Source organism: Lissotriton helveticus, chromosome 2_1 (genome assembly GCF_964261635.1).
Source record: "Lissotriton helveticus chromosome 2_1, aLisHel1.1, whole genome shotgun sequence".
In the NCBI taxonomy this organism is placed as follows: Eukaryota; Metazoa; Chordata; class Amphibia; order Caudata; family Salamandridae; genus Lissotriton; species Lissotriton helveticus.
Window position 1 is genome coordinate 1,298,316,578 of NC_136059.1, and position 13,124 is coordinate 1,298,329,701.

Below are 13,124 nucleotides of genomic sequence, written 5' to 3' on the forward strand. Positions count from 1 at the left end.
CCCCCCCAACATGAGGGCTGTAGGCAGTAGTTCAACACAGCAGGGCAGCAACTCCTTCAGAATAATAGTCCAGCAGAGTGGCAGTCCTTTCAGCAGCACAGCAGTCCTTCTTCTTGCTAGAGTATGAACAGGTCCAGAAGTGTACTGAAGAGTTAGTGTCTGAGGTCTTTTTTTATACACGGGGTCAGGAAGGTGGGAGAAGCTTTTAGGAAGTGGCTATGAAGTGCATGGACTTCCCTGCCTTCCTTGCCCGGCTCCACACTGGCTGAAGTGACAATGCAGGGTCATTATGCCCTTTGTGTAGAGGCAGTCCATTCAAATATAAGTGGGGCTGTGCCCAGCTCTCACACCCATCCTGCCAGTGATGACATATGCAGTCACACCTAAGCTTGCCATTGTGTGTGGATGTCTAGGAGGAATGCACAAAGCCCAACTGCAAACTACACCCAATCATGTGATCAGAGACAGGTTACAGGCACCAAATGGCTAAGGCAAGACAATATCAACTTTCTTAAAGTGGCATTGTCATAATTGCAATTTAAAATTAAACTTCACCACAAGTTAGGGTATTAAATTGTGATTTCAGAGACACCACACCTGAAGGGGTTATCTCTTTCCATTGGGAAATTATACTTATAAAATATAATAAGGCAAATCCAATGTTATGCTATGAGAGAGATAAGCCTTGCAATAGAGAAACACAAATGTAAGGGTTTGTAAATACCAGAGCATGTAAAACTAAAAATTACACGTCAAATGTTTTAAATACATTGGACCCTGTCCTCTGGGCTGTGCAGGGCCTACCCTGCGGGTGAGGTATATGCAATTGAAAGGATGGTTTGGGCCTGGAAAAAGGTTTCTTTTGCAAGGTAAAAAAGGCAGTTTAAACTGCGCAGTATCTCTAATGGCAAGCCAATAACATGTTTAAAGGACTGCATAAGTGGGTGGCACAATCAGCACTGCAGACCATCTGGTGCTTTCCAAGACAGGGCAACCCAATATATCCCCAAAGAACTGGGTAATATAGTAGACAGAAGACAATATGTTCCTGGAGAAATTTTTCATATTCAATTCAGACTTCTACTGGTCATAAATTTGATCTGATTACATAGCATCAGTAACACCTGTTGCACCATTTGACAACCACATGTTGACAGTTTGTCCTCTCTAACACTATTATCAATAATATAGGGTGTTGCATTTCGTCTTTAAAAATTGGAAAAGAATGATTTAAACCATATGGACTATCTAATTATTATTTTGTATACTCAGGAGGATTATTGCGCTTCGTTTAAATTCCCAAATTGAATGGATAGTGTTTAACTACAGGGACTATCAGAAGGCATCGTTGTTATACATTTGTACTGATATATATAATATTCATGTTCTGTATTATACATTTGGTTAGTGGATCTGATGTTATGATGATGTAATCTTTATTTAAATATATTAACGTTCATAACAATACATAATCGTCAGAGTTGATGAGTGAATTGTTGTTGCTATGTATTTGGATCATATCTATGACCAGTAGAAGTCTGAATTGAGTATAAATAATTCTTGCAGGAACTATCTTCTTCTGCAGACCCACTAGTGGCATTTAAATTACTGGCCCTGGGCACATGCTGTGCACCTTACTAAGGACTTATGAGTACATTTATTATGACGATGATGTATAAGTCAATTTAGCAATGTTTTAAGGAGAGAGCATAAGCACTGTAGCATTGGAGTCCTAAGGTCAAGAAAAACGAATTAATTAAAAACTAGGAGGAGGAAGTCCAAATATTTGGTGATGACCCTGTAGAAAATATCAGGGCCAACATGACCCCCCTCCAGCCTCAAGCCAGGGAGACTAATCAAGACCTTGATGGGGTTTCCAGCTTACTTCATAGAATGTGCACAGTGCCCCTCTACTGCAGAGGCATTTGACAGTTCTACACCTCTCTGAACTCAATTGGATCCTTCTGTCTATACTCTCATGAGGCACTGAATAGATGCCTGAGAAACCCTTCTCCTCAACTCTGGGCCCTACCTGTGCATCACCTACCATTAACCTGCTCACAGAAGCATCACAGTAGGTAGGAAGTACCATCTTGGCCAACAAAGTGATGTGGCCCATTCTACCCTTTGGATAAGACTTCTGTCCCCAATCCAAGAAAAATTCTGTCCATAAGGACTACAACCAACAGACGCTACTGACAGCTGTCAGTCAGTGTCCAGAGATAGGTGTCTTGCACCCTTTTTTCACTCTCCCACCAGTTTCTGGGTGAAATTTTAAAAGAACATTCTTCAACCCAGGGTCTGTATCCTTAGGCTTAACATGCACTTGGCAAGCCAGGGCGTCCAGAAGGAACCACTATCCCCTCAAGAGAGACACACTCTGTCAGTGTAATGGAAGCATCTGCCAGGCACAGTACCCAGTTCTCTTTCCTTGTGAAAGCGTATAGAGCCCCCAATAGGAATGGCCTTTCCAGGATCAGTCTTGGGGTGCACTCTTCTCAGAGTTAGCAGCCCCACTGATCCGCCCACTGTGGACTTTTTCCACCTCCTGCCTCTCTATCTGGGCCTCTGTGCCCTCCGCTGGGCAGTGGTAACCCCCAGAAAACAAAACTGGTAGGACGCCTATGTTGGCCACCTCACACAGATTTCCTGACACTGTGAAGCTCCCACAAGTGGATGGTTTCCCGGTACAGACCAGGCCCCCTGGTGTGTGCCCCGTCAGAGGTCAGCCCACTCATTGGGCCTGGAATTAGGGTACCCTGGGTGTCTGCACCCCATAGCCTCCCCGCCAAGATTTAGAATGGAAATGGGAACCCTTTCCCCTCTCACCATAGTGGGACCTGTCTGGGTCACTCAGTATCTCCCCCTCTCTCTGATGGGGGAGCCAGAACTACCCTTCTTAGCATCAATCAGTAATGACTTCCCAGATACTTTGAAGTAAAGCACCAAGTCTCAGGGTATCTGGACTCTACCATCAGCACTGGGCACTAGTTTTACTGCCACCATTCCTGATGGACTCTAACAGCTGTTTTGCCTTTAAGTCTAGCTCTTCGAGACTCAGTTCATGAGCCAGCAAGGTCTTTCTCCCTCAGTCGCAGCTTTCCTTGCCTCCATCTGAAGTTTTTCCATGGTTAAAGCCCTCTCAGCCCTCCTCTCCTCCACTAGGGCTTTGTCAGTCTCAGCTCTTCTCTCCTCCGTAACCAGTTGTGCGAGCTGTAGCCTCAGAGTGCTCTTAGCCTGTCCGTCCTTCCACTTCTCAGGAGACAGGGTTTGGGATCAGATTCAGAAGGGTATTTCATCTCTGTGGGCCCGCACTCTCTGGTGCCATTGATAAGTCACTTACCTTCACCGCCTCATCCTTCTCAGAGCCATCACCCTTTTGGTCTTCTGGTTTTGGGTACTGAAGTGAAATGAGTTCCCCTCTCTCTAAAGTTGTGAAGTAGTCCTTTGTTGATGCTCCATATCAACTGCTGAATTAAAACTAATATAGTGCATGCCACTTGTCCTGCTTAGTGGAACCTTTCTCCATTGTCAGTCTCTCTCCTTGCAGAATCTCCTTGGCTCTTTCAGAGTGTAATATGACAAGCAGTTGGGATTTATTTCCGTACTGGCAAGGTGCAACAATAAAAGAGTCCCAAGTCTATGAAGGTGAGGCAGGAATCAACATTTGGAAAAATGCCAAATTGAAAGAAAAAAGAGAAAAAATCAAGTTGGTCTTAGATATGGGATGATAGTGTACAAAAAAATCACTGTGTGGCACTACACAATCACAAGTCCTATCCGTACCTAAGTAAATAAATATGCCAGTTGGGTATAAGCCAATTCTACCATGTTTTAAGGGGAGAGCACAAGCACTGTAGCACTGGTTAGCAGTAGTAATTTGCAGACAGAATTATAGTCAGTTCAAATGAGACAATGAGTTTGAGGTGTGAGACAAAGTAATACATAATTTGTAATATTTTGTTCATGTTCAGTGTCATATTTTGGAAGTCAAATGGGTTTTAGAATATTACTACATGCAATAAGCATTTTCTCTTACTTCGATCAAGTCATAAACTGTCAATATACCAGTTTGTTACAAGTTATTTTCAAAATGAGTAGCATTATATTTTTGTGAGGCACTCTATTTGGTGTTCTCCTTCTGTTTCTCTAGATGCAGATCTTGATGCTTGGTGGGTGTGTTATCCATCTTCAAACCTAAAAATAACTTACATTTGGGAAGGCTTTATTTTGACTTGGGATATTGTTAATCAATGTTCCCTTTTTCTTTTGCCACTGATGCTAAGAATGGTGTGTACTCATAAATATTGGCTCACTAAGCGCACATCACATTATACTCAGGTCTGCGTTCTCCACTGGCGGAGGAGCCGGCGAATCTACTAAGCACTTGTTGGAACTTGTTAACTCTAGTATGTTTAGCTCAGACATGGTAACAAGTTTTTAGCATCTGTAGACCTCTCCTCTGCATTAGATTTTGTTAGCCACAAATAGGTGTGTTCCAATATGCCTGATCTTGTTGTGGATTCACCCATTGAACAGTTTCTTAGGGAGCTGTACGCCGGGAGTAGGGCCAGGGTTGGGTACGGTGTCAAGAGAGAATGCAACCAAACATTCAGCATAGAGAGAAGGAAGGCAGGGCTGCGCACTTGCACCCTTCTTATTTACATCCCACATTAACCCTTTCTATGCTGATGACGGAACCGCTCCATCATCAGCTGCGGTGGCGCTGTGCTGATGACGGAGCGGTTCCATCATAGCCCTGGCCTCCGCGCCTGTGCGGCGCGGATTCCGCGCCTGAGCTGGGCGTTCTATTGAGTGGGCGGGCCATGACGGAACCTCTCCGTCATGAGCACAGCCTAACCTCGGCTGATGACAGAGCGGTTCCGTTACCAGCATGCGGCCGCCGTGCGGCCGCCCCACCCCCTTATCGCGGCAGCGATGCGGTTAATAGCCTGGTAAGTGTGCTAGCAAACACATGTAGAGATCGCTTTCAAATTGGTCACTGTCCAATCCCGGCTTTCCTCTTCGCTGACAGTGCCACACTCATGGCCCATACACCTTTGGGTCTGCAGCGTCTACTCAATAACTTTGCCATTTTTATACAGGATTCAGGACTATTAGTCAATCATAGTCAAACTTGCATTATGAAGTGCAGGAGCAGGTCCTTTAAGTGCAAAGGCATAACTATAGGCAGCGCCGAGATCTGTTCTAATGCAATCTTTTCCTACTTGGATTTTGATAAGGAGGGTTCATGGGCACAAGCCATCAATGCTAGAAACCATTCAGTTCATGAAATGTATGACTGCCCTGTTGAGGTTTGGAAGGAAACTTGGGAAGAAGGCGCCAAACAGATGCTATCTATTTACAAAGCCAAGTGTTTGCCCACTGTAGTATAGCGGGTGGGAGTGGGAGGTAATATCAATTGCCAAACCATAACAATGGTGGGAAATGCTTTTTAAGGCATCTCCTCTAAGTTCCTAGTAGCAGCTCTGCAGTCATATGTCATGCTGCATCTTTCTTAACAGACATAGTTAAGATCTAGCCAATTCTGCTTTGGCATAAGATTTTGGCATCTGAGCATACCAGACTTAATCATGATATTATCAGAGTCTGTCTCAAATACCCTCTTGCCCTTTAAATACCTTGTCTGAAATACATCAAAAACACCTTCAGGGGCGTGGTACATCCAGAATATTTTGACCACCCTGAATCCCTGGTATGTATCACTTGAAGGGGAATTAAAGGTGAAATGTCTGTCACTGCTTGAGAAGGTAGGGCTATCCACAGAACTGTTGAATCCTAGTGTAAAAACAAAAAATGCTGGTTACGTTTGACATGCAACCTTATCATAGGTTTGTTCGAATTCGTTTTGGAATGGACATATTTCACCTCCTGATTAGCTTTACTAACATAAATGATTGTTTTTCGCCTTTCGTAAATTGTCACTGTGACAATGTGTCGACCCAAAGCACTACACACATTGTTTTCTCTTGTACCTTTTATAAAGACCGAATGAGGTGATCCAGCGCTCTGATTGAAAAATTGTCTCACCAACGTTACCTAACACCACAATACTTACCATTTATCATGAATCATTAACAAAGACCCATAAACCAACGAGACAATTTCAGAACGACTGAATCATGTGACCTAATTAATCAAAACTATTCACAAACTATTTACATATTTATAAACAACTGCAGTTTAGCTTTTATTACTATGATTTTAAGCATTTATCATTTTAATTAGGCCACTAAGGCGAATGAATCAACTAATGGTAACTAGACCATGAATAAACAAGACCAGCTTGTCTTTTCAAATCTAATTAACTTTATTTTCAAGAAATAAGCATTTACTTTAAGTAATCTTTATTTTATTAGCAAATAGGAAAGCAGCATTTTAATAAAGAAATTATTTATTAGACTGAGACTTTCAAGGCAAAAACAGAAAGCATGAATATTAGTAAATAACAGTTTCCATTCCCTAAATCTATTTCCCTGACTATTTTCTCTCCACCTAGAAAGGAAAAATCATTTAAAGTCTGCTGTCCTTACGTGCGCCAAAAGTCCGACAGCATGTCACGTCAATCAGAGCCTGGAAAGTGAAGAAGCACCCTCCTGCCCATGAGGACAGGTTTTATACCTTTCTATCTAGCTAAACTTTCTACATTTTGTATACTTTCTTAGAAATCAAGACTTTTCATTGGCTGCCTTATGTCAGTCCACATTAAGTCATCTCCGTTTCTAGACCAAGACCAGGCTTTTACATAAGCCCTATTGTCCTTTGCTTTCGCGTCATTTGGCTTCCTCAAAGAGATACTTTTTTCTCTCGAGTTACAGTCCACGACTTCCTAACTTTGGCAGTCACTCCGGTATCCTTGTCCTTGAGCCTTTTTCTCCAAGAGCACGTTCAGCACAATTATTAAGCTGCTCTTTCAAACAAAGATTGCAAAAAACACAGTTGATGGACAGAATGTAGAACGATGTCATACATTCACCCCAGTACAAGGATCTGGGCCTAAATCCATCGTTTTTTTGCACTCCACACCACCCTGGGTTAGACACTGGCTATATGCAAATCAGCTCTGACCTGTGCCTCATGGGAACAGTCCAGTCCGAACTACCAAGCCATGTCTTTCCCAGACCGGAATCAAGCATCCAAGGACCGGTTTCTGGCTATCAGCCTTCATCAGCCTGGATAGCTTGACTCCAGTGGTGTGGAGAGCCTGGGACTCACGTCTGAGCATACCCAGCCCACTCGGGGTGAAAATTGCAAAAAACACAGTTGATGGACAGAATGTAGAACAATGTCATACATTCACCCCAGTACAAGGATCTGGGCCTAAATCCATCGTTTTTTTGCACTCCACACCACCCTGGGTTAGACACTGGCTATATGCAAATCAGCTCTGACCCTGTGCCTCATGGGAACAGTCCAGTCCGAACTACCAAGCCATGTCTTTCCCAGACCGGAATCAAGCATCCAAGGACCGGTTTCTGGCTATCAGCCTTCATCAGCCTGGATAGCTTGACTCCAGTGGTGTGGAGAGCCTGGGACTCACGTCTGAGCATACCCAGCCCACTCGGGGTGAAAATTGAAAAAAACACAGTTGATGGACAGAATGTAGAACAATGTCATACATTCACCCCAGTACAAGGGTCTGGGCCTAAATCCATCGTTTTTTTGCACTCCACACCACCCTGGGTTAGACACTGGCTATATGCAAATCAGCTCTGACCCTGTGCCTCATGGGAACTGTCCAGTCCGAACTACCAAGCCATGTCTTTCCCAGAGCGGAATCAAGCATCCAAGGACCGGTTTCTGGCTATCAGCCTTCATCAGCCTGGATAGCTTGACTCCAGTGGTGTGGAGAGCCTGGGACTCACGTCTGAGCATTACTAGCCCACTCGGGGTGAAAATTGCAAAAAACACAGTTGATGGACAGAATGTAGAACAATGTCATACATTCACCCGGTACAGGGATCTGGGCCTAAATCCATCGTTTTTTTGCACTCCACACCACCCTGGGTTAGACACTGGCTATATGCAAATCAGCTCTGACCCTGTGCCTCATGGGAACAGTCCAGTCCGAACTACCAAGCCATGTCTTTCCCAGACCGGAATCAAGCATCCAAGGACCGGTTTCTGGCTATCAGCCTTCATCAGCCTGGATAGCTTGACTCCAGTGGTGTGGAGAGCCTGAGACTCATGTCTGAGCATACCCAGCCCACTCGGGGTGAAAATTGCAAAAAACACAGTTGATGGACAGAATGTAGAACAATGTCATACATTCACCCCAGTACAAGGATCTGGGCCTAAATCCATCGTTTTTTTGCACTCCACACCACCCTGGGTTAGACACTGGCTATATGCAAATCAGCTCTGACCCTGTGCCTCATGGGAACAGTCCAGTCCGAACTACCAAGCCATGTCTTTCCCAGACCGGAATCAAGCATCCAAGGACCGGTTTCTGGCTATCAGCCTTCATCAGCCTGGATAGCTTGACTCCAGTGGTGTGGAGAGCCTGGGACTCACGTCTGAGCATACCCAGCCCACTAGGGGTGAAAATTGCATTTAATTTCGCTTATAAATTGCCCTTCTCTCTTCAACCATATTTAAAAATGTTTTTTTTTCCGTTCTCAATTTACATGTTAAATTATTTCTAAAAGCATACTCATAAGTAAGTTCATTAGTTACTATGAAAAATTCCCTCATCTGTTTAGCATGTTTCAGTTTATTCAGGCTGTTATCAACTTTTAGATTTGCAAAAATCTCATCAAAATTTGAGTAATAATATTCTAAACGACCTGTTTGATAAAACAAACTAGCTATTACACTACAAGTGATGTCATAAGTAAGAGGAAGCATATTGTAAGTCACTCCTTCAGACACAGAAGTAGGTAGTTTCACACAAATGTAGCAATCTTTTACATCCATCACCTTAACATATTCAGATAAAAGTCTTGAGAAGGTATTACTGGAAAAATCTCCTACAGATCTATCTTGGTGAATCTCTGGTTTATGCTCAATGATTTTATTAGACTTGTCTACTATATCATGATTATCTTGTTTAACCACAACTTTACTAGTCATGTTAGTTTTATACATCTCTTTATCTAATCCAAAAGGAAAAATGACAGCTCAAATTAACCAAACCAAAATTATTAGGATTACACAAATAGAAGACAATTTGCAACATCTTATAAGAATTGAACATCTCGAATTGCTATTAGTAGAAGGCATCTTTACTTTCAAACAATAGCCTTTAAAAAAAAACATTTAAAAATTACAAATATACACTCCTCTATTTACTTTTTTTTTTTTTTTAAGGAAACCTTAATTTCTAACAGCTTTTCTTCGACCTTATATCTTACATCAATATGTTTTTCCAGCTAACACAATTTCTTCGACCTTGTGTCACCTAACACAATTTCTTCAACCTTGTGTCAGAACAGAATCAATCATTATCACTTGTATCATCTAAATCTTCCTGACTACTACTATTCACTTCTAATACTGGTGGAATAATAATATAAGTCCACTCAGGTGACTTATACTTTTGATTTGGTTTTACTACTCTTTTTGCTCTATTGCTTATCACTTCTATTTTCTTTCCTGCTTGATTTTTCTTATCTGAGTCTCCTCCCCTTTGACTTGAGACCTCATTAACCTGTTCTTTTGCTTTGTTCATTAATTTGAACTTTAGGCCATCATTTTCATTTGGCCAATTATCTCTTTTTCTTGATAATTTCTTCTGTGGTTCAGTTAGATTACACTCTACTCCCCAAGCTCTTTTCCTTGATCTTTTCACTCTGGATTCATCATCACTTTCATGTGATTCACTTTCTGTGATATCAGCTCTAGATCCAGGTACTTCTTTACTCAGCAGTTTCACTCTGTTAGGAACATCATCCTTATAGCTGGTACTCAGAATTTCATCCTCTTCTCCTTCTTCAATTACTTCCAATCCACCAGTTTCAGAATTTTCGTTTCTTCTTCCAGAGCTTCCAATCTGCTTTTCAATACTCTCCTTATCTTGAATCACTTCTTGCTCAGACTCCTTTCCTGCTTCTTGATCAAGCAGATCATCATTTTCAGAGTCTTGTATCACAACCTCTTCTTTTTCTTCATTCAATGCCTCATTCGCATTTGAATTTTCCAGATGTCGACCCCCCTGTCGATCTTCAGGATCTGGATTTCTTTCAGCTTCTTCTTCAGAATCTGAATCAGCTGTTGTATCACCTTCTTCAGGATTTTCAGGTGCTGGCACATGTATGGTATGACTAGCATGAATCCATCTCTTCAATCCTCTACCATTTACTGCATTTGTTGTGACAAGTATAACCTGTCTTGCCTTCTGCCACCTGGGTACTAGGCAATTTCTTCTTCGGTGTACTTTTGTTCTCACCCAGTCTCCTGGTAACATATCATGAGCTTGTTCTTTCTCCTTTGATATCACTTCAGTTCCCACCTGATGGAACACAGAAGTTACCACGTCAGATAGATTCTTGCAGTAATCCATTATGACGCTATCATTAATGCTCAATAGTTTGTCAACTGGAACAAATGCTTGTCTCATGACTCTGCCCATGAGGATCTCATGGGGGCTCAAACCTGTTTTTCTATCTGGAGTACTTCTCAAAGACATCACAACAAGTGGAAGTGCATCAGTCCACTCCTGTCGCTAAACACATTTTAGCTATTCTGTTTTTTATTGTGCCATTCACTTGCTCAACAACACCTGATGCTTCTGGTCTGTAAGCACAATGTAATTTTTGCTTTATGTCCAGTGCTTCACAAATCAATTTCAGCAATCTGTTTTTAAAATGTGTGCCACGATCAGTCTCGACCGTCACTGGAAATCCATACCTTGGTATGATTTCTCTCAAAAGCAATTTTGCCACAGTAACTGAATCATTGTGACGTGTTGGGAACGCTTCCACCCATCTCGAAAACAGACAGATTATCACCAATACATACCTTAGTTTGTTATGAGGTGGCATGTCAATGAAATCAAGCTGTAATCTAGTAAATGGACCACCCTCCCGCCTTATGGTTCCCATGCTCACAACTGTTTTTCTGTTTGGATTAATCTGCTGGCAGATTAAGCATCTCTGACAAAAAGATTCTGCAATTATTCAAAATTTTGGATTGTACCACGTCTGTCTAAATAATCTGATCATTGAATCTCTACCTAAATGTCCTGGACCATGATACATTTGAGCCATGTCAGAAATCATGCTGTCTGGCATTACTGGTCTGTCATCTTTATAAACCCAAACCTCATCTTCTTCTCTCTGTCTGCAACCTGCTTCTAACCATGTGTCTTTTTCCTCATCATCTGCCTCATCTTGGAAATCTTTTACTCCTTGCCAAGTCTCCACTACAGATGTTAGCATAAGTGAGTTCAAAACATGTTCATTATCTTTTTCCCGATTAATGGACATAGTATTCTTTGCGCAGAATTTTGCAATTGTGTCTGCATATGCATTTCCTTTTGTCATGTAATCGTCCCCTTTTTTGTGAGCTGTGCACTTTACAACAGCAATTTTTTCTGGTAACTGTATTCCGTCAATTAGTCTTTTGATCAATTTTGCATTTCTGATTGGAGTTCCCGCAGAAGTTAAATAACCTCTTTGAAACCAGAGCTGGCCATAGTCATGGACTACGCCATATCCATACTGACTATCAGTCACTATGGTAATTTTCTGTTCTTTTCCTTTTTCACATGCACGAATCAAAGCAATCAATTCTGCTACTTGAGCTGAACGAATTCCTTTGAGACAGGAGGCCTCAATTACATCTGAAACTGTGCACACAGAGTATGCTGCACTCAGAACACCTTCGTCTGTTCTTAAGCATGAACCATCAACAAATAAAACATAATCTGATTCAGGTAATGGGACATCTTTTATATCTTGCCTAGGCTTAGTGCAATATTCCAATACATCCAGGCATTCATGGTCAATGTCAATTTCATCTCTAGCTTCTGTTACAGTACCATCAGGTAATAATGTGGAAGGATTTGAATTTAAACATCTCGCAATTGAGACATTATCTGAGCCAAGAATAACTTTTTCATATTTTGTTAACCTGTTACTTGTCAAATGCTGTGTTTTGCTTCTGGTGAGGAGAATTTCAATTGAATGGGGTACATATACTTTTACAGGAAATCCCATAATTATTCCTTCACTTTGTTCCAAACTTACACTTGTTGCAGCTACTGCTTTTAAGCAACCTGGTAATGCTTTCGCAACAGGATCAAGAACAGCTGAGAAATATGCTATTGGCTTTCTCAGTCTTCCATGTCTTTGAATCAAAACTGATAATGCACATCCTTCCCTTTCACTGCAATACAGCTCAAATTCCTTTTCGCAATCTGGCATTCCCAATGCTGGAGCTTCACACAAACTTTTCTTTAAGTGTTCAAAAGCTTCTAACTCAGTTTCTGTTAGGGTAATCGGGTCTTTTATGTCTGCTTTTGTCAGTCTCTGCAATGGCTTTGCAATTACTGAAAATCCACTAATCCATTGACGACAATAACCTACCATTCCTAGAAACATTCTGACCTGTCTCTGTGTTTTTGGATGTTGCATTGCCTGAATCATTTTTATTCTCTCAGTAGTCACTTGCCTGATTCCTTTTGCAATTCTGTGAGCAAAGTATTTTACTTCTTGTTTGCAAAACTGTAATTTTGCAGGAGACACTTTATGTCCCTCCTCTGCCAAATGATTTAAAAGAGTAATAGTATCTGTTACACAATTATCTCTTGTTTTTGCAGCTACAAGGAGATCATCAATATACTGCACTAACGTTGATTTTCCAGGTAAATCTAGGTTTTCCAAGGATTTCTTTAGCAACTGATTAAAAATAGATGGACTTTCTGTATACCCTTGAGGGATATGACACCATGCTAGGATACGCTCTTGAACCTGAACACAAATATTTGTTGGCTTTCTCGATGCAATGGAACAGTAAAGAATGTATTACATAAATCTATAACTGTATACCATTCTGCATCATGCGGAATCTGATATAGAATTACCGCTGGGTTTGGTACTACTGGGCAACATGGAACAACTATTTGATTAACCTTTCTCAGATCTTGAACAATCCTGAAAGTT